General features: G+C 46.0%; 1 protein-coding gene across 1 annotated transcript in view; it reads right to left on the reverse strand.

Annotated features, from left to right (window-relative positions):
* Positions 1-21,260, reverse strand: part of UCK2 (uridine-cytidine kinase 2) — a 98,082-nt gene that overhangs the window by 60,709 nt on the left and 16,113 nt on the right. The window lies entirely within an intron of this gene.

Raw genomic sequence — 21,260 nt, forward strand, 5'->3', positions numbered from 1 at the left:
TTGAGGTAGGGACTAGGAATAGGTGTCCATGGAATGAATTCAGAAAGCCTGACACACTGCAACTCCCCTTCACGTAAGTAAGAGCCAGTTAAAGCCTATGGATTACAACCTGTCATTTCAGAGATAAATTCAATCCTTTTTCCTTATTTTTTATGAGTTCATCCCTGCAAAGTAGGAGAGTTTAAAACAGAGAGGAGGAGGGGGAAAAAAAAATCATTGGCAATGGCTCAGTGCCCGTAGGACAGTGGTTACAACATAAACCACATACACGGAGGCTGTTGGGTTCAAACCTGGCCTGGGTCAACTGAACAACAATGACAACTGCAACAAAAAAAAAATAGCTGGGCTTTGTGGCAGGCTCCTGTAGTCCCAGCTACTTGGAAGGCCAAGGCACGAGAATCACTTAAGCCCAAGAGTTTGAGGTTGCTGTCAGCTATGATGCCATAGCACTCCATCGAGGGTGACATAGTGAGACTCTGTCTCAAAAAAAAAAAAAAAGCATTGGCAAGCAATCTGTACTATAGTCTGTTTGATTCAAAGCTCAAAAAGTAGCAGTGGTAATTCTTCCCTATGGGCTGCTTTACAGATTCTGTCCCTTCTCTTTTCAGGGTTCAAGGTATCTGGCAAATTATTAATTACTCCTTCATAAAGGAACTTCACACAGACATTCTCAGGCCTGCTCAGTGCCTGGGTGAAGCCATTTCAGACTGCTCAGCTTGCCTGCTTCCTCCCCTCTCCCTAAAGTAACTCTCAGTAGGCATTCTGATCCCAATTCCCCTGAATGGATTAATTCACATTGAATGTCTGTATCCTAAAAATCGTTAGAAATCCACAAGCAGCTTCAAGCACTGAGCCCTAAGAGTGTCATATTTTAGTAAATATGGGGAGAGGGGTAACACACAGCAGTTTTACCAGCCTGACTTTGATTCATCACTCCACAAGGGGCCTTTCTAATTAAGCCAGACTGTACCAGGTATCTGGACTGGGCTCTGGGCTCCGCGGTCGCTCCATGGAACCACAAACCACACCTAGATCCAGGAAAAGAGCAAGGGCACAAAATGAAGGCTTCCAATTGTTCCAAAAAAACTAAAACAAAGACAAGAGCCTGAGAATCTGTGCTTGTGGGCAAAGCCAGGAGACAAGGCTAGACGGCTGAGAAAAGCGAGCATGACAAAGCACCTTTCAGTACAGCCTTTCCCTCTGCTGCCGCCCCAGGGACTGCGGGATCTCAGAGATACCCAGGTGCACTGGGCCAGCTCCAAGGATGAGACGCAGATAACAGAATCTTGAGTTTGCCCTCCCAAAGGCTCAGACTGTGTGACCTAGAGGGGACATTAAAGGCCGTTTAATCCAGTCCCCAAGGCAGGTGACCGCTCTGGGACATATCCTGATCTCAGGCTCTTGCTATTCCATACCATTTCTGGGTCACTCCACTCAAATCTCTTACCTGTTACTCCAGGCCCTCTCTGAGTAACAGGTGCTATTAATCACACCTGCTCTACACAGATTATGACTTGCCAAGAGCTACTCAGCAAAATCTGGTAAAAGCTGGATAAAAAATGTGGAGCCAGGCACCAAACACAGAAAGGGAGGAAAAACTACCTTGAACAAGAAAACCCTGTGCTACTCAATCCAAGAAACCAGTTTCTGGCCTGAAACTAGCCTTTCGGTTTTTACAGGTTTTCTAGATTCCCTCCCTGCAATCACTCTCCAAATTCAGTCACTAACTCCCAACACAAAAAGCTTAGAGCCAAAAATTTGAAAAGGAACTCTGTTTTAGGCAGAAATTAACATCATGTTTCTCTGTGCATGCTGGAAATTGTCATTTTGTGTAACACTATATTTAGGACACAAGCACCAGCTTCCTCAGGAGAAAAGAGCCAGGCCTTCCTCACCTCACTGCCTTATCCCCATCCCTCTCAATCTCAGAAGCCAGAAAGCCCCCAACCAGGCTCACTGCAGGACTGTTTCACTAACTGCAGCCCTAGAGAGAAATATGCTTTAGCCCTGGAGACCCCACTCCTTCCCAGTTCACAGCCCACAGTTTTGCCATGCCATGACACAAAGTCAGTTGTTTGCCTCTTGCCCAGGGTCTGAGAGCAGAGGCTCTCCGCCCCCTGATCCCTCCATCTGGCCTGTTCAACACTTGAGATGCACAGAGCCACCAATCTCCCTCTGTCCTTATGCCCTGCCCCTCCCATACCCCAGGCAAACCATACCAAGCAAAAGTGAATCAATATTGACACTCCAACCGTAAGATCAGCCCAGTCCACTTTTGAGTGCATTTTTTTTTTTTTTTTTTTTGCAGTTTTTGGCCAGGGCTGGGTTTGAACCCACCACCTCTGGTATATGGGGCTAGCGCCCTACTCCTTTGAGCCACAGGCACCACCAAAGAATTCTTTTTTTTTTTTTTTTTTTTTGTGCTTTTTGGCCGGGGCTGGGTTTGAACCTGCCACCTCCGGCATATGGGACCGGTGCCCTACTCCTTGAGCCACAGGCACCACCCTTGAGTGCATTTTTAAAACATCTCTTATCTTCCCTATCATTCTTATTTACTTTCCATAATCATATTAATTTCACTTGTCCAACTCTGGGCTCGTTTTGTACAATATCCAACAAGGTAGCCCCACCTGTGTGTTTCCCTGTGACCCACACTATATTTTCTGAAAGGAGTTAAGGCTTCCTACCCACAGAGGACATCTGCCTAAAACTAAGGACATGAAGGGCAGCTAGTATGGGAGGCTGCCAGACAACAGGTCACCCATTTCTACCCCACACTCATCTATCTGAAGCCCACGTTTCTCCAAAAAGTTTATCCTTGGCTGGGTGCCCGTAGCTCAGGGGTTAGGGCGCCGGCCCACATGCTCCAGGACTGATGGGATTGAAACCAGCCCAGGCCAGCTAAACTAAAAAAAAATAATAATAATAAAAAATAAAAAGCTGGGCGTTGTGGCAGGTGCCTGGAGTCCCAGCTACTCAGGAGGCTGAGGCAAGAGAATTGCTTAAGCCCAAGAGTTTGAGGTTGCTGTGAGCTGTGACGCTGCGGCACTCTACTGAGGGTGACATAGTGAGACTGTCTCAAAAAAAAAGAAGAAGAAGAAGACGTGTACCCTCTACCAATTCTTTGTTAGATTTCAGGCTGTTTGTACAAACCAATGAGACAAAACTGAGGATCTGAGGACAATGAGCAAGTCACAAAATACAGACTGCAACCACATGACAACCTTTAATCTCACTCAAAATAAAGGCCAATGGACAATACTCTATTCTGTTTTTTTTTTTTCAATTTGAATTAAGCAATGAAAATGTTCACACTATCATGATTGTTATGTAACATTAAATGTCAAATTCAGCAAAACCTTATTATAATTTCATGAGACCAGAGGGAAATGTATAGTGAAGAGCCAGTTAAAGCCTCATCTTCAGGGCCAGGTGCAGTGGCTCACACCTGTAACCCTAGCACTCTGGGACGCCGAGGTGGGTGGACTGCTTAAGCTCACCAGTTCAAGACCAGCCTGACCAAAAGAAAGACCTTGTCTCTACAAATAGAAAAATTGAGGCAAGAGGATCGCTTAAGCCCCAGCTGGAGGTTGCTGTGAGCTACGACACGACAACACTCTACCCAAGGCAATAGCTTGAGACTCTGTCTCAAAAAAAAATAAATAAAAAATTTAAAAAAAGAAAACCTCATCTTCAACAACAGCAAATCAACAGAGTATGCTCAGTGGTTACAGTGGGCCTGCTAAACAACAACAACTACAATTTAAAAAAAAAATAATTAAAAATAGCCATGTGTTGTGGCAAGTGTCTATAGTCCCAGCTCCTTGGGAGGCTGAGGCAAGAGAATCACTTGTGCCCAAGACTTTGAGGTTGCTGTGAGCTGTGACACCACAGCGCTCTATCAAGGGCAACACTAAGACTCTGTCTCAAACAAAAGAGAGAGAGAGAGAAAGAGGAAGAAAAGAAAAAGAAAAGGGCTAGTTAAATATGAGGCATATATACACTATGTCGGTATAGTTTTTGATCCACATAAGGATCAAAAAGAGCAGACTGACCCTGAACAAGAGATCCCTGGATACAGGGGGATATCCCACACATCCACCTGATGAGTGAAAAACAATCCAAACTCCCTCTCATTTTATTCCCATCTATCTCATTTTCTGGGACTGGGATGAAAAAAATAATTTCTAACTCCTAAATCAAGTCAGCTTCCAGGATCCTTGTTGCCAAGGAGACAGAGTATGCTGATTCCCTTATCAAAAAGAGCTCTGCCCATCCTCAATACTGGAATCTGGGATGGAATCCTTTCCCAAAAAATGTGCACACTTATCAAAATTCTACACGTAATTTCACGTAATTTCATCTATGGACCCCAGGGCAATCTAAGACAGCACAGTGTAGGCCATGCTATGCTATCTGGTTCCACTGGAGGAGAAGACAGGGGAAGATAAGACATAAACACCTTTCAGACTAAAAAAAAGGTAGTCTCTTTTTTCTTATCAGCACAGTTAGAGACTAAGACAAGACAACTCCATTAAAATTCTAAAGAAAAGGGCGGCGCCTGTGGCTCAATGAGTAGGGCGCTGGCCCCATATGCTGAGGGTGGTGGGTTCAAACCCAGCCCCGGCCAAACTGCAACAACAACAACAAAAAAATAGCCAGGCATTGTGGCAGGTGCCTGTAGTCCCAGCTGCTTGGGAGGTTGAGGCAAGAGAATTGGGTAAGCCCAAGAGTTAGAGGTTGCTGTGAGCCGTGTGACTCCACAGCACTCTACCTGAGGGCGGTACAGTAAGACTCTGTCTCTACAAAAAAAAAAAAAAAATTCTAAAGAAAATACATCCTGGGCGGCGCCTGTGGCTCAAAGGGGTAGGGCACTGACCCCGTATGCCAGAGGTGGTGGGTTCAAACCCAGCCCCAGCCAAAAAAAACTGCAAAAGAAAAGAAAATATATCCTTAGGAATTAAAAAACTTTCCTTATAGAAGATGGATGATGTCTTCTTGTAAGAATCATTGGAAAGCTGGGCAGCACCTATGGCTCAGTGAGTAGGGCAATGGCCCCATATACCGAGGGTGGCGGGTTCAAACCCGGCCCCCGCCAATCGGGCATTTTGGTGGGCACCTGTAGTCCCAGCTACTTGGGAGGCTGAGTCAAGAGAGTTGCTTAAGCCCAGGAGTTGGAGGTTGCTGTAAGTTGTGACACCACAGCACTCTACCGAGGGCGATAAAGTGAGACTCCGTTTCTTTAAAAAAAAAAAAAAAAAATCGGGCGGCGCCTGTGGCTCAAGGAGTAGGGTGCTGGAGGTGGCTGGAGGTGGCAGGTTCAAACCGAGCCCCAGCCAAAAACCACAAAAAAAAAATCATTGGAAAGCTGATGGCAGTGGCCATCTGCAGGAGGGCTCCTCCCCGCCCACCCCACACACACACACTATGCTATGAGACTAAAAGGTTTCCCAAATCTCAAGGAGACTGACATTTGGTTAATCTAAAACAAGCTCAGATCCAGGTCATTGTTACGCAGCTAAGATAATGCCACCTCTCAAGGGACATGTTCCCCCCAAAGAATTGTGAAAGGAAAAAAAAATGGGTTTCCCAAGAGGGATAACGCTTATGTAATAAGTACTATGTCTGTGCATAAACATATTTGTAATTGAAAAAGCTTTATGAGAAAAATAATCAAATTATAGCAAATAACCCCTGAGGAAGGACAGTCCAAGAAGTCATAGTAAAAAAAACCAAAGGGCCTTTCCTACTCTCTACTCCCCACGACTACTTCACCTCTAGTCAGTAAAACATGGGGATTTCTCCCCACCAGCCAAGCAGTCAGTTGTCCAGCAGACAATCAGGGGTCCTGATAATTCAATTCTGACACCACCTACCCAGAGTCAGTGTCAGATCCCCCAGATCACATAAAGGCTCAGTCCCACAAGATTGCCCCCTCTTCAGAGGCCAACACATGTCCCAGGTTGTGGGCCTGGGACCAACCATCCTTAAATAAGGATCGAGTAATTTGCCAAAGGACCTCACAGAACTCAGGGAAAGTCTTTACTTGCTTGCATTTACCCATTTTCTTTCTTTTTTTTTTTTTTTTTGAGACAGAGCCTCAAGCTTTTGCCCTGGGTAGAGTGCTGTGGCATCACAGCTCACAGCAATCTCCTACTCCTGGGCACAAGCGATTCTACTGCCTCCACCACCCAAATAGCTGGGACTCTAGGCGCCTGCCACAATGCCCGGCTATTTTTTGGTTGCAGCCGTCATTGTTTGGTGGGACCGGGCTGGATTTGAACCCCCCAGCTCAGGTGTATGTGGTTGGCGCCTTAGCCGCTTGAGCCGCAGGCACTGAGCTCATTTACCCATTTTCTATGAAGGATACAGATAAAGAGCAGATGGCAGAGATGCACAGGGCAAGGCATGTGGGAAGGGGTGCGGGCCTTCCACACCCTCTTAGGAACCTACACATGCCCAGCTATCCACGTGCTCATCTGAACCCTGTCTGTCCTTTAGGTCTTCACGGAAACTTCAATACGTGGGCATGGTTGATCACATTATTGACCACTGGTGATTAACTTGACCTTTGGCTCCCTCCCCTCCCTGGAGATGAGGAATAGGGTTAAAAGTTCTAATCCTCTCATCACTCGCTGGCTCTCCCGTCAACCAGTCTGATCCTGAGGCTATCTAGGAGCCCACAAAGAGCTGCCTTGTTAGAACAAGACGCACCTATCACCTGGAAAATTCCAAAGGATTTAAGAACTCTGTTATCACTGCAGAAAAGCAAGAGATTCTCTAGTCCCCCTATCCACAGGGCAAAGATCAAATATGCATACATTTTTTAACTTTTTTCTTGTTTGTTTTTTGAAACAGAGTATCACTCCATCACCCTGGGTAGAGTGAGTGCCATGGCATCCTCGTTCACAGCAATCTCAAACTCTAGGGCTCAAGTGAAACTCCTGCTTCAGCCTCCTGAGTAGCTGGGACTGCAGGTGCTCACAACGCCCCAGCTAGTTTTTCTACTTTTAGTAGAAAGAGGTCTCATTCTTGTTCCCACTGGTCTTGAACACCTGAGCTCAAGCAATCCATCTGCCTCGGCCTCCCAGAGTACTAGGATTACATGCATCAATCACTGCGCCCTGCCCAGTTTTTCTACTTTTAGTAGAGATAGGTCTCATTCTTGCTTCCACTGGTCTTGAAGTCCTCAGCTCAAGCACTGCACCCATGCCGTCCTCCCAGAGTCCTAGGATTACAGGTGGGAGCCACTGTATCTGGCCTAAATATGCATTTCTTAATATTAGAGTATCACAGGTGCTAAAGGGCTTTATTGCTCCTTTTCACCTGGAATACCCCCTGTTCATTACACACTTCATGACAACTATCAGGAGGGTTTCTAGGTGCAGACACTGCCAGAGTAGGCATCCTGCCCTCTCAGGCCTGCACGGAGACTCAGAGGAGGAGAGGGGGTTCTTTGGACTTTGGAGCCAGGCTGCTTGGATTTAAATTCCAACCCCACCACTTACTGGCTGTGGCACCAGGGATACTCATTTAACTTCTCTCTGCTGCAGTCTCCTTGGGTTGAGACTAGGGATAATTACAGGGACACACCTCATGGTCCCTGTAATTCTTGGTCCCTCTTGGAGGGAATACAGGAGTTAACACAAATAAAACACTTGGAAGAGCACCCAGCATACAGTCAGTGCTCGCGAAATACTAGCAATTACTAGAGGTACCTTGAAAGGAAATAGACAATATACACATAAATAATTGCAGATACTATTAAGTGATAATAAGGATAATAAAACAAGGCAGTGGGGTGGAAAGCAGCAGTAGGCACTCAAACAGGATTGTGTCAATGGTTTACAAAACTACAAGTTAGGGCTCTGCGTCCGCAGCACAGTGGTTAATGGCGCCGGCCACATATACCCGGGCTGGCGGATTCAAAACAGCCAGCTAAACAACAATGACAACTGCAACAAAAAATAGCTGGGTGCTGTGGAGGGTGCCTGTTGTCCCAGCGACTTCGGAGGCTGAGGCAAGAGAATTGCTGAAGCCCAAGAGTTTGAGGTTGCTGTGAGCTGTGATGCTAAGGCACTCTACCAAGGGTAACCTAGTGACACTCTGTCTCAAAAAAAAAAAAAAAAAGACAAAGTTAGACTGGTGCATGCCTACAGACCCAGCCAGTCAGAAGGGTCTCAGAAGGCTGAGGCAAGAGGATTGCTTGAACCCAGGAATTTGAGGTTGCTGTGAGCTAGGAGACCAAGGCACTCCATCCAGGGCCACAGAGTAAGACTCTGTCTCAAGGAAAAAAAACTTCATGTTACTTTTGATTAAGAAAAATATATATATATAAATATATAGGGCCAGGGGTGGTGGCTCACACCTATAATCTCAGCACTCTGGGAAGCTGAGGTGGGTGGACTGCCTGAACTCCCAAGTTCAAGAACAGCCTAAGCAAGAATGAGACCCTGTCTCTAAAAAAATAGCCTGGCGTTGAGGCAGGTGCCTGTAGTACCAACTATTCAGGAGGCTGAGACAAGAGAATCACTAGAGCCCAAGAGTTTGAGGTTGCTGTGACACCATAGTGCTCTACTGACGGCGACAAAGTAAGATTCTGTCTCAACAAAAAAAAAAAAAAAAGAAGAAGAAGAAGAAGAAGAAGAAGAAAAAATATGGGCCGAACATGGTAGTTCACTCCTGTAATCCTAGCACTCTGGGATACTAAGGCCAGTGGATCACGTTAAGTCAGGAGTTCAAGACCCCATCTCTACTAAAAATAGAAAAATTAGCTGGACCTTGAGCAATTCTTTTTTAGGGCTGGCGTGGTGGCTCAGACTTGTAGTCCCAGCACTCTGGGAGGCTGAGGTAGGTGGATCACTTGAGGTTCAGGACCAGCCTAAGCAAGAGCCAGACATATCTCTAAAAAATAGCCTGGCGTTATGGCGGGCACCTGTAGTCCCAGCTATTTGTGCGGCTGAGACAAGAGGATTGCTCAAGCCCAGAAGTTTGAGGTTGCTGTGTACTACCATGATGCCACAGCATTCTACCCAGCCAGGGCAACAGAGTGAGACTGTCTCAAACATTTAAAAATAAATAAATATATATATATATATATATATATATATGGCAAAATGTGGAAAAGGGTGTTCTTTCTAATAAATTAAAATTCCAGGCAGCACCTGTGGCTCAGTGGGTGGGGCGCTGACCCCATATACCAAGGGTGGTGGATTCAAACCCAGCCCCGGCTAAACTGCAACAAATAAATGGCTGGACGTTGTAGTAGGCGCCTGTAGTCCCAGCTACTCGGGAGGCTGAGGCAAGAGAATCGCCTAAGCCCAAGAGCTGGAGGTTGCTGTGAGCTGTGATGCCACCGCACTCTACTGAGGGCGAGAAAGTGAGACTCTGTCTCTACAAAAAAAAAAAAAAAAAAAAACCTGTGCCACCTCTACCTATGGGCTAACAACCTCTCGAAACTCCAATCAAGAGCTCAACAGAAAAGTAGTTAACTTTTGCTATCTTACCGAGTTCATTTACAGCAGACTTTCCCAAAAACCGTACATGTGGGATTAACTTAATCACATTTCAAATTCTGGTGATAAAACAAGAAAAGAAAAATGACGTGGATGCAGCCTCACATAATCCAATCCCACATTCGTGGCAAAAACATACTTCGACACATTCACTCAAGCACTTATGAACACTTAACACGTTTTAGGCAGGCAATAGAGATAAAGATGGTCTACTAGGGAACTGGGAAGGCCAAATAGGTAGACAGCAGCACAGGACGTCTGAGGAAGAAAAGGGCAGGGTGGGGACCTCCATTCAGACTGCAGCGGACTGACAGACAACACTTCCTGGGGGAGGTGACAGCTGAGGAGGGCTTTGAAGGATAAGCAAGGGACCAGATAGCAGAAGCAGCTGCCACTTGAACAGAGGTGTGGAAGGGAAGCCCTGAGTGCTGGGAAAGGGGAACAGCTGACAATTCAGGGGCGGGGAGGACAGGTTGAGCAGATGGGGAGTGACAGGAAGCAAGGCTGGAGAGACTAAGCCTTCTGTGGCTTAGCTGGGAGGAAATGATGACAGCAAGACCAAAGGCAAAGAAAAGCCACTACAGAATTCTAGGGGAGGGACGGACATGATCAGAGTTGCATTAACAAATGCAACAGATCACTCCAGCAGCGATGAGGAGAATATTCTGGAGGAGGTCCAGGTCTGGCAGCTGGGAAATCAGTCACTGGAGAGTTATCCACGGAGGAAATGATGGATACCGACTGGAAGGGCAAGTAATTTCAAGAAAAATTCAGAAAGTAGAACTGAGCGTACCAGGAGACTGGAGGGATGTGGGAGGTGTGGAGGCAAGGCGTGACAGAGACGACTGTAAGGCTCCTGTCCTGGACATTTGTGTGCAGGGCAGCAGGACCGAGCAGGAGAGAGCTGACTATCATATGAGTCTAGTCTGGATAATAAATGTAGCTCAAGAATATCAAATGGAAATGCTCAGTAGCAGATGAATGGGCGAGAAACCCAGGAAAGGACTCAGGGCAGGAAATAAACAGACAACCTGAGAATGACTGACAAATGGACAATGCAGGGTGTGGAGAAGGCGAGAGCCAGTGACCCAAGAAGGAGGTTCTGAGCCATAACAATTCCATACGTAGGCAGAGAAGAGCCCACAAGGATGACTGAGAAAGAACAGTGGGACAGGCAGAAAGCAGACCAGCCACTAGTCTCCCAGAGGACATGGGCAAACGTCACAGAAATGATAAGGAACCACCAGCTTTAAGGGATTTGGAGACTGCGTGATGAACGGTGACTCTGGCAAAAGCAGCTTTACCATGGCCATGAATACTTTCCAAATCCTCTTGACCTGCGACAGCACTTACTATCCCACTGACATGGCCCTTATCCCACCCTCAGCACTCAGACTGCAGCCCTCTCCACATAAGAAGCTGAGGATACAAGAGGGATCAACTGCATTCCAGGATTCTGGAATGCAGACGTCAGAGGTAAAAACAGCAGACCACAATACAAGAAAATGAATGCTACAGGGGACCAGTAAAGGGGGTATTATTTTGTTCAGTCTGACAGACACTTACTACACATCTACTGTGTGGTGAGGGGCTATGTCAGGCGGTAGATTAACAGAGTCAGAGCTGGACATGTGAGCTCCCTGCAGTCAGGGGCTTTCTCCAAGGCGCTCCTGGGTTCCCAGTGCCTGGCAGGTGCCTGACACACCTTTAGGTAAGTGATACATATTTACTGAATGAAGGATTGAATGAACAAAGACATGGACCTTTTAGGAGCAAGAAAAGGGTAGACGTTCCAAAGGAGAAAATTTGTGATCTGGATTAAAGAAGGATTTTGCTAGGCACATGGAGATTTTATTTTCATAATTATGTATCTCTTACACAAGGGTAAGTTAAACTACAGCTGTAAAAACTGCCTTATCTCTAGCAGGTAATCAGGAAATAGCTGACAGAGGATGTGATGGCTGGGGGGGCCATCTGTGGTGCTGGTAATAACCAATGTCCACTTTGCGATAATACACGGAACCCCGCACTCAGAATCTATAAACTTTGTTACATGTTCCACTTCTACTAAAAGGTTTTTTTTAAAGAGAAATGTTCATTAAATGCTTTTTGTTTCCCTAAGTACCCATTATAAGACAAGTCTCCTTAACTCTTTTAAAGAAAAGCTCCAACTTAATTAAATATACAAAGATAGCCAAGACTTCCTACAGCAAGCTGGTAACGAGAGATTAAGAAAACTTGAAGGTCACTCCTAGAAAAGGGTGCCCAATATCTGATGAGTTATGTGCCTTTCAGCAAAGAAGAAATTACAAAGGCCCTTAAGTAATTAACACCACATTATTGGGATGGAATCAAATTGTTAACTAGCTGGTTCATATCGCTATCCATGCCACCATTCATGAACCCTGCAAGAACACAGGTGCCAGGGAGCTGTGCTTGTTAGAATTGGACACCAAGCTCAGCGGCTAGGTCGCCGGCCACATACAACAGAGTTGGTGGGGTTCAAATCCAGCCCCGGACTGCCAAACAACAATGACAATTACAACCAAAAAAAAGAAAAAATGCCGGGCCTTGTGGCAGGTGCCTATTTTCCCAGCTACTTTGGAGGCTGAGGCAAGAGAATCGCTTAAGCCCAAGAGTCTGAGGTTGCTGTGAGTGGTGACACTAGGGCACTCTACCCAGGGTGACAGCTTGAGACTCTGTCTCAAAAAAAAAAGGGCAGTGCCTGTGGCTCAGTGGGTAGGGCGCTAGCCCCATATACTGAGGGTGGCGGGTTTGAACCTGGCCCTGGCCAAACTGCAACAAAAAATAGCCTGGTGTTATAGTGGGCGCCTGTAGTCCCAGCTACTTGGGAGGCTGAGGCAAGAGAATCTCCTAAACCCAGGAGTTGGAGGTTGCTGTGAGCTGTGATGCTACAGCACTCTACTGAGGGAGACAAAGTGAGACTCTGTCTCAAAAAAAAAAAAAAAAGAATCGGGCACCAAGACTGGCCAAAGATAGGCAGGAGAAACAAGTTCAAAAGCTATATTAGGGCGGTGCCTGTGGCTCAGTGGGTAGTGCACTGGCCCCATATACCGAGGGTGGCGGGTTCAAACCCAGCCCCGGTCAAACTGCAACAAAAAAATAGCTGGGCACTGTGGCAGATGCCTGTAGTCCCAGCTACTTGGAAGGCTGAGGCAAGAGAATCACCTACGCCCAGGAGTTGGGAGGTTGCTGTGAGCTGTGTGATGCCAGTATACCCTACTGAGGGCGATAAAGTGAGGCTCTGTCTCTACAAAAAAAAAAAAAAAGAGCTATATTATACTACACACCGACTAGTCAACCACAATGTATTGCATGCTTGAAAACTTCTCAGAGAGCAGACTTCAGACCAAAAAAATGGGTGAGGTAATGGATATGCTAATTAGTCTAATTTAGCCATTCGACAATATATATACATCAAAACATTAATGTGCGCACCATAAAATACATGTTTCCAATTTAAAATTTTTTAGTTTTTTTTAAGACACTGGCTAACGAGCCTGCCCACTACAAAAATGTTAACCTATACGTACACTTCTGCGGACATTTTATCATTTAATACTAACAGCTCTCCAAACTAGACATTATCTCCTTTTCACAGATGTAGGAATGGGTTCAGAAACAGATTAAAAGTAGCCGAGCAGGGATGCTAACAGGAGCCTGGCTGACTCCAAAGCATATGTTTTTTCCACTCCATCAACTGGCCTGAGCTTACTTTAAGAAAACATTTTCCAAACAAACTAGGGGTTTTTAATCTTCTCAATCCTAACTTGAAGTGGAGACATAAAAAGCTTCAAGCCAACTAGGCCAGGGACGGTGACTCATGCTGTAATCCTAGCACTTTGGAAGGCTGAGTCGGGAGAAGTTCAAGACCAGCCTGAGCAAGAGCCAGACCTTGTCTCTACAAAAAAAAAAAAAAAAGAGAAGGGGGGGGGCGCCTGTGGCACCAGCCCCATATGCTAGAGGTAGTGGGTTCAAACCCAGCCCCGGCCAAAAAAAAAAGAGAGAGAGAGAAATTAACTGAGTGTCGTGGTGGGTGCCTGTACTCCCCAGCTACTTGGGAGGCTGAGGCTGGGGGATCACCTGAACACAGGAGTTTTGGGGTTGCAGTAAGCTATAAGCTATGATGACATCATGGCACTCTAGCCTGAGCAATGGCGTGAGACACAGTCACAATCTCGGGAAAAAAAAAAAAAAAAAGCGTCAATTCACCAAAACCTAGCAAATACAGCCTGGAAACAAGCCTGGGAGTTATTCCCAGAGGACATGTCGTTTCCACCTCAAGCATAGATGTCTCCTGACCTTGTCTTCAGTCTGCGCCTTCTGCAATCAAGATAAGGAAGGCTCACCTGGCTTCCTTCCCAAAGTGTATTCACCGCCTCTCTTGCTCAAACACTGTATACCACTCAATATTCTGCTCTTGCTACTTTCAAATGTTTACTTTCACCACAAAAGAGGTAGAGAAGAATGCAGCCACTGACTAATCAAAAAAAGCATGTCTCAGCTCAAAAACAAAATAGGTCACCACCAGATATGCCTCACCCAAAACGACATGGCTCTTAGCCCATCTCCACCCCAAATTTAGAATTCTGGAGAAATTCCAGGCAAAGTTGCCTCAGACAACCAACGTGCCATATGCTAGAAACAGAGCCTCAGAAACCCTCTACAGCAACAGAGCAGTCAAACGACAGCTGCCTCAATAAATGTCACACCCTGATCCCCACACATCTGTTGGCAGAGATGCCAACCAGTGAGCCACACAGATGGGGCCGGCTACCTGCTGTCCTCAGTAGTTGCCCCATGTTCTGAGTTCTGACCTGCCCAGAACGACTTTGTATCAATCTCATCATAAATTTACTAGAACGGAAAGCCAAGCACCCTAACTGCTTCACAATTGTAAAGGTAGTTACACTTCTTTTGTCCAAAAAAAGAACGTTTCCAACAGTACTGCCTCAGACATTAACACTGCGGCTCTACAGTGAAACTGTAACATTTCTAATACGTATATATCATCTGTGTATGATGAAAGAAGAACACTGATCATCCAGATGGGACAATATGAAATTACAATACAGCTTTGCAAAGTGTCTTTGTCAGGTCTTTTTAAAGGCTCTCTGATTCTGGCCGGACACGGTGGCTCACACCTGTAATCCCAGCACTCTGGGAGGCTGAGACAGATGGATTGCTCGAGCTCAGGAGTTTGAGACTAGTCTGAGCAAGAGCAATACCCTGTGTTTATGAAAAACAGAAAAACCAGCCAGGCATTGTGGCAGACACATATAGTCTCAGCTACTCCGGAGGCTAAGGCAAGAAGATTGCTCAAACCCAGGAATTTGAAGTTGCTGTGACCTATGACAACACAGCACACTACTGAGGGTGACAGTAAGACTGTCTCAAAAAATTAAAAATAGGGGCGGCGCCTGTGGCTCAAGGAGTAGGGCGCTGGTCCCATATGCCAGAGGTGGTGGGTTCAAACCTAGCCTGGCCAAAAACCACAAAAAAAAAAAAAAAAAAAGAAAGAAAAAAAAAATTAAAAATAGGTAGTGGTGCCTGTGGCTCAATGAGTAGGGTGCCAGCCCCATATACCGAGGGTGGTGGGTTCAAACCCGGCCCCAGACAAACTGCAACAAAAAAAAATAGCCAGGCATTGTGACGGGCACCTGTAGTCCCAGCTACTCAGGAGGCTGAGGCAAGAGAATCACCTAAGCCCAAGAGCTGGTGTTCGCTGTGAGCTGTAACGCCATGGCACTCTACCGAGGGCAACAAAGTCTGACTATTTCTTAAAAAATTAAAAATAAGCATCTTAAACAAAATAGGTAACAACACTGTTCAGAACTTGACAACAAAGAGCTGTTAAAATCACTCTCCAGAAGATTCTTTTTAAGATGAACCATTAAACAGGCACCTAAATCATCTAGCATGTGCCCTTCTGCCAGGCTCTGGAACTCACAATGGGCCAGCAATTCTATCTGCGTGAAGGGACACAAGAGGAATACAAATGTGTACAGCAAAGAGACGACTGTCCGCATCTCCTCCCAGCAACAGGTTCAAATGCTGAAAACTAAGAAGAGGTAACTGAGTAAAGAAGTAATGCATTCCTTCAATAGATATTTTAGTGCCTACTGCATATGATTTTTTTTTGAGACAGAGCCTCAAGCTGTTGCCCTGGGTAGAGTGCTGTGGTGTCACAGCTCACAGCAACCTCTAACTCTTGGGCTTAAGTGATTCTCTTGCCTCAGCCTCCTGAGTAGCTGGGACCACAGGTGCCCATCACAACGCCTGGCTATTTTTTTGTTGCAGTTGTCATTGTTGATTTTAGCTGGCCCAGGCCAAGTTCAAACCTGCCAATCCTGGTGTATTTGGCTGGCACTCTACCCACTGAGCTAGGGGCGCCGCCATGCATACAATTTTAAATGGTGTGGTCATGACAAGACACACGCACAGACATTTCAAGGAGGCAAAAGGGTCAACCACACAGATATCCATGGGAACAGAAGTCCTGGTAGAATGACCTGCCAATGCAAAGGACCCTTTTTTTTTTTTTTTTGCAAGGCCTTGTTTTTTCATTTGTTGGTTTTGTTTTTGATTTTGAGACAGAGTCTCACTTTGGCACCCTGGGAAGAGTGCCATGGCATCAGAGCTCACAGCACCCTCAAGACTCTTGGGCTCAAGCCATTCTCTTATCTCAGTCCCCCAAGAAGATGGGACTACAGGCGCCCACTATACTGCCCAGTTATTTTTAGAGATGGGGTCTTGCTCTTGCTCAGGCTGGTCTCCAACCCGTGAGTTCAAGCAATCCACCTGCCCTGGCCTCCCAGAGTGCTAGGATTACAGGTGTGAGCCACCGGGTGTGGCCTGCAGGGCCTTAATTGACCTTTTTGACGACTCTGGTATTAAAATGGGAAGCCACTGGAGGGTTGTTTTTTGTTGTTGTTTTTTCACTGCAGGGTTTTATGCAGAGCAGGGAATTACCTGACTTGAACAGGGTCACTCTGGCTGCTATGATGAGAACAGGACATACAGGGACAAGGGCAGAAGAGGCAGATGAGTCAGGAGACTACTGCAATGACCCAACTGAGAGATGATGGTGGCCTGGGCCAGGGTGGGAGCCAGGATGTGAAGGTGGTCAGGATGTGGGAATGCTGTGAAGACAGTGCCAACAAGACATCTTGATGGACTGATTTGGTGGTCACAAACCCAAACAAGTTTAAAGACCACCATCCAGCACTCTCACCAGCTATTCTACCACTAGTTCTCTGGACAGCCTGAGTGACTGCAAGACAGAAACAGAGTACCCAAGCATGACTCAAAGGTTTTAGGCCTGAACAGCTAGAAGGATGAAGCTGCCATCAATAGAGATGGGAAGGGCTACAGAATGAGTATGTCTGAGAGGTAAGATGACAGTTAAATACTGGACATGCTGAGATTCCCATCCTACATGAAGTTTGAGAAGGAGGTTGTTGGCCAGGCACTGTGCTCACACCTGTAATTCTAGTACTCTGGGAGGCTGAGGCACGTGAATCACCATAGCTCAGGAGTTTGAGACCATCCTGAGCAAGACCCCCATTTCCAAAAACTAGCCGGATGTCGTGGCAGGCACCTGTAGTCCCAGCTACTCGGGAGGCTAAGGCATAGAGATCACCTGAGCTCCAGAGTCTGAGGTTGCTGCAAGCTAGAATGCCATGGCACTCTACCCAAGGTGACAGAGTGAGACTCTGTCTCAAAAAAAAAAAAAAAAAGAAGAAAGAGAGGGAAGGCAGTCCTTAATATTTGGTTATTCAACAAACATTTGAGAACTTACCCTGTCTTTGGACCGTATGTTAACCTCAGGCAACAGTGAGGAAAAACATCATCTCTGATCCTGAGGGCCTGGTCTAGAGAAGACAGACTAAACAAGCAAGGACCACACAGAGGTGGGTGGGGGGAGGGGGAGGGAGGGCTCTCAGGTCTGTTTACCATGCTTTAGCAATACCCAAGAGGAGCACCCAAAAGGAGCAGTGTCTTACAAGGGGTTTGGATTCAGAGTGAGCACACAGGACCTGTGGGAAAGCTAGCTGACAACTAGTTGAAGTAAAGTTGGCAAGACGCAGGGGATGTCAGTCTTTAAGAACTCCAAAGGAAGCTGACCAATGCCTGCCCACTTATGCAAGCTCAGATTGAGAAGTGCTAGGTCTGTGTGACCAGAGATAAGAAAACAATTACAGGATACTCAAAGATAGCTATAGAACTATGAGATTTTAAGAGCTGTAAGAACCCTCTTCCATAGATGAATATACAGACACTTATTTAAGTGGCAACAATCGGCTGGAACCCAAGCGCTATGGTCTGAATGTGTTCCCCAGAGTTCACGTGTTGGGGCTTGATTCCCAGTGCAGTGGTGTTGGGAGGTGGAGTCTACTGGGAGGTATGGAGTTAGCAGGTAATAATGCTGTTATCATGGGAGTAGGCCCCTTATAGAAGGAGAGTTTGGACTCCTTGTGCACAAGCCTCCATGAACATATACTCTCTCCCCTCACCCCTACTCTGCCCTTCCACCATAGGATGACCACAATACAGCACAAAGTCCCTCGCCAAATGCCAGCTCCTCAATCTTGGACTTCCCAGCCTCCTGAATGGTGAGAAATAAATTCTATTCATTTTTAATTATACCAGTCTCAGGCATACTTATAGCAGCACAAAACAAACACTAAGTTATCTAAACCAGTTACCTTCAAACTATGGTACATGGAGACTGCCCACAGGCATGTGTGGGCAAGAATAGTTGTGAGGGAATCAATTAATCAAGTCTCAGATTTAACTCTCCCAAAAGGAGCCTTTCCAAGACGACGTGACATATGGGGGAGGTGTCCAAGTGTCCCCTTTCCTACTTACCCCTTCACAATCAGGCGTCTCCTACCCTCACACCTCCATTCTGAATCCATGCAAGGGGTGATCTGAAACACTAGTGCAATACTAGAAAATGAATGACAGAAAGACTGGATAATAAATCCTATACAAGTCTAAAGGTTTCCAGTTTTCTGCCTTTTTTTTTTTTTTGTCACTTTGTCACCTTCCATAGGGCGCTGTGGCATCACAGCTCACAGCAACTTTAAACTTTTGGGCTCAAGTGATCCTCTTGCCTCAGCCTTCCAAGTAGATGGGACTGCAGGCACCCGGTACAACACTCAGCTATTTTTTTTTTTTTTTTTTTTGAGAAAGAGTCTCACTCTTGCTCAGGCTGGTCTTGAACACCTGAGCTCAAGCAATCCACCTACCTCAGCCTCCTAGAACGCTAGGATTATAGGTGTGAGCCACCATGTCCCACCTAGTTTTCTGCTTTCAACAAAATTGGAAGAGGTGAATGGTAAGTTGGTTGAACCACAAAAATCCATTGTATTCTGACATATATGAAACATTAAAAATCGAGTAATTGTGACCTTGATATAACAAAACCCTTCCACTCTCATCTACTTATGTAAACAAAGGTCTCAATAGTTTGGATACATAGAAATGAAAAATCCCATTCTACCGTTAAGTAGTAATCATCCACAGAATCAGGAAATAATTGGGGGTGGAGGGCTCCGTCTATCTCATCAAGATGCTTTCCTCCGAATGTCTAAAGTGTCTGTTTTGATCAGTGTTATACTAATTAGTATAGTAGTAATGCAATCCACAGAAATGAATACTTCAGAGACTTATGAGAACAGGAAATAATATCTCAATATATATATGTACTTTAGTATCATGGTATGATATTAAATATGAAATATCCAACTTTGACCAAAAGTTTAAAGTTCTCAAACAAAAAGCAGTTCTACTAATAAAAGTGCATGCCTTGGGCGGCGCCTGTGGCTCAGTCGGTAGGGCGCCAGCCCCATATACCGAGGGTGGCGGGTTCAAACCCGGCCCCGGCCAAAATGCAAAACAACCAGAAAATAGCCGGGCGTTGTGGCGGGCGCCTGTAGTCCCAGCTGCTCGGGAGGCTGAGGCAAGAGAATCGCTTAAGCCCAAGAGTTGGAGGTTGCTGTGAGCTGTGTGAGGCCATGGCACTCTACCGAGGGCCATAAAGTGAGACTCTGTCTCTACAAAAAAAAAAAAAAAAAAAGTGCATGCCTTGGCTCAGCACCTGTAGCTCAGTGGCTAGGGCACCAGCCACGAACACTGGAGCTGGCGGGTGTGAATCCAGCCCGGGGCCCACCAAACAATGACGACTGCAGGGTGGCGCCTGTGGCTCAAGGAGTAGGGCACCAGTCCCATATGCCAGAGGTGGCAGGTTCAAACCCAGCCCCGGCCAAAAACCACAAAAAAAAAAAAAAAAAAACAATGACTGCAACCAAAAAATAGCCGGGCGCCTGTAGTCTCAGCTACTTGGGAGGCGGAGGCAGAAGACTCGCTTGAGCCAGGAGTTGGAGGTTGCTGTGAGCTGAGCCCAGGAGTTGGAGGTTGCTGTGAGCTGTGACACCATAGCACTCTAACCAGGGTGACAGCTTGAGGCTCTGTCTCAAAAAAAAAAGCAGTTCTACTAATAAAAGTACATGCCTTGGCTCGGCACCTGTAGCTCAGTGGCTAGGGCACCAGCCACGTACACTGGAGCTGGCCAGTTCGAACCCAGCCCGGGCCTGCCAAACAACGACAACTACAACCAAAAAAAATAATTAATTAATTAATTTTAAAAAAAAGTACATGCCTGTGGCAGGCACCTGTAGTCTCACTACTTGGGAGGCTGAGGTAAGAGAATCACTTGAACCCAAGAGTTTGAGGTTGCTGTGAGCTGTGATGCCACAGCACTCTACCGAGGGTGACAAAGTAAGACTCTGTCTCAAAAAAAAAAACAAGCCAGGTGTTGTGGCAGGCACCTGTAGTCCTAGCTGCTTGGGAGGCTAAGCCAAGAGTCTGAGGTTTCTGTGAGCTGTGACGCCAGAGCACTCTACTGAGGGAGGCTAAGCCAAGAGTCTGAGGTTGCTGTGAGCTGTGACGCCAGAGCACTCTACTAAGGGTGACATAGTGAGAGTCTGTCTCAAAAAAAAAAGAAAGAAAAAAGTACATGCCTAAACTATTGACAGTTTTGCCATCTTAATGGCAGTTGGTTTGTGCCAGAAGCCTGGAGAGCAAGTGACAATGAAAGGCCATGAAAGGCCATTTCCACAGCTTATTGAGAATTCAATAATTTTCCTTGCAGGAAGTGGTCCAAAGCTTGGAAGAAGCGGTGCTCAGTTGGTGTACACTCTGATGAATATGGTGGATGACAGAGTTTCCAAGTCGAGCTACTGTAGCTTGAGCAAGGTTCTTTGTGTGACATATGGCCCTGCGTTGTGGTACAAAAGGATTGGCCTGTCCCTACTGAACAATCTCAGCTGCTTAAATGCAAGTATCCTCATCACATTGTCCAAATGGTTGCAACAGACACACTGTAAACAACTGACCAGCTATCATGAAGCTGTAGTGGAAAATAGCAGCACTGGACCACCAAATAAACACCTTTACATTTTTTTGATAAATATTTATTTTTCGACAGTGTTTCAGCACTTCATCTTTAGCCAACCACTGTGCCAAACACTTGCAATTATCAAATAGTATTCCTTTTTTATCACACATAATGATATGATGTAGAGATGGTTTGCCTTCATGTAGTGACAGCAAAGAAAGGCAAGCTTCCAGATTTGTCCCTGATGCTCATTTAATATATGTAGAACCCACCTATCCACCTACTTTATCTTGCTGATTGGTTTCAAATGGTCCAATGTT

This window comes from Nycticebus coucang, chromosome 10 (genome assembly GCF_027406575.1).
Source record: "Nycticebus coucang isolate mNycCou1 chromosome 10, mNycCou1.pri, whole genome shotgun sequence".
NCBI classification, from domain to species: Eukaryota; Metazoa; Chordata; class Mammalia; order Primates; family Lorisidae; genus Nycticebus; species Nycticebus coucang.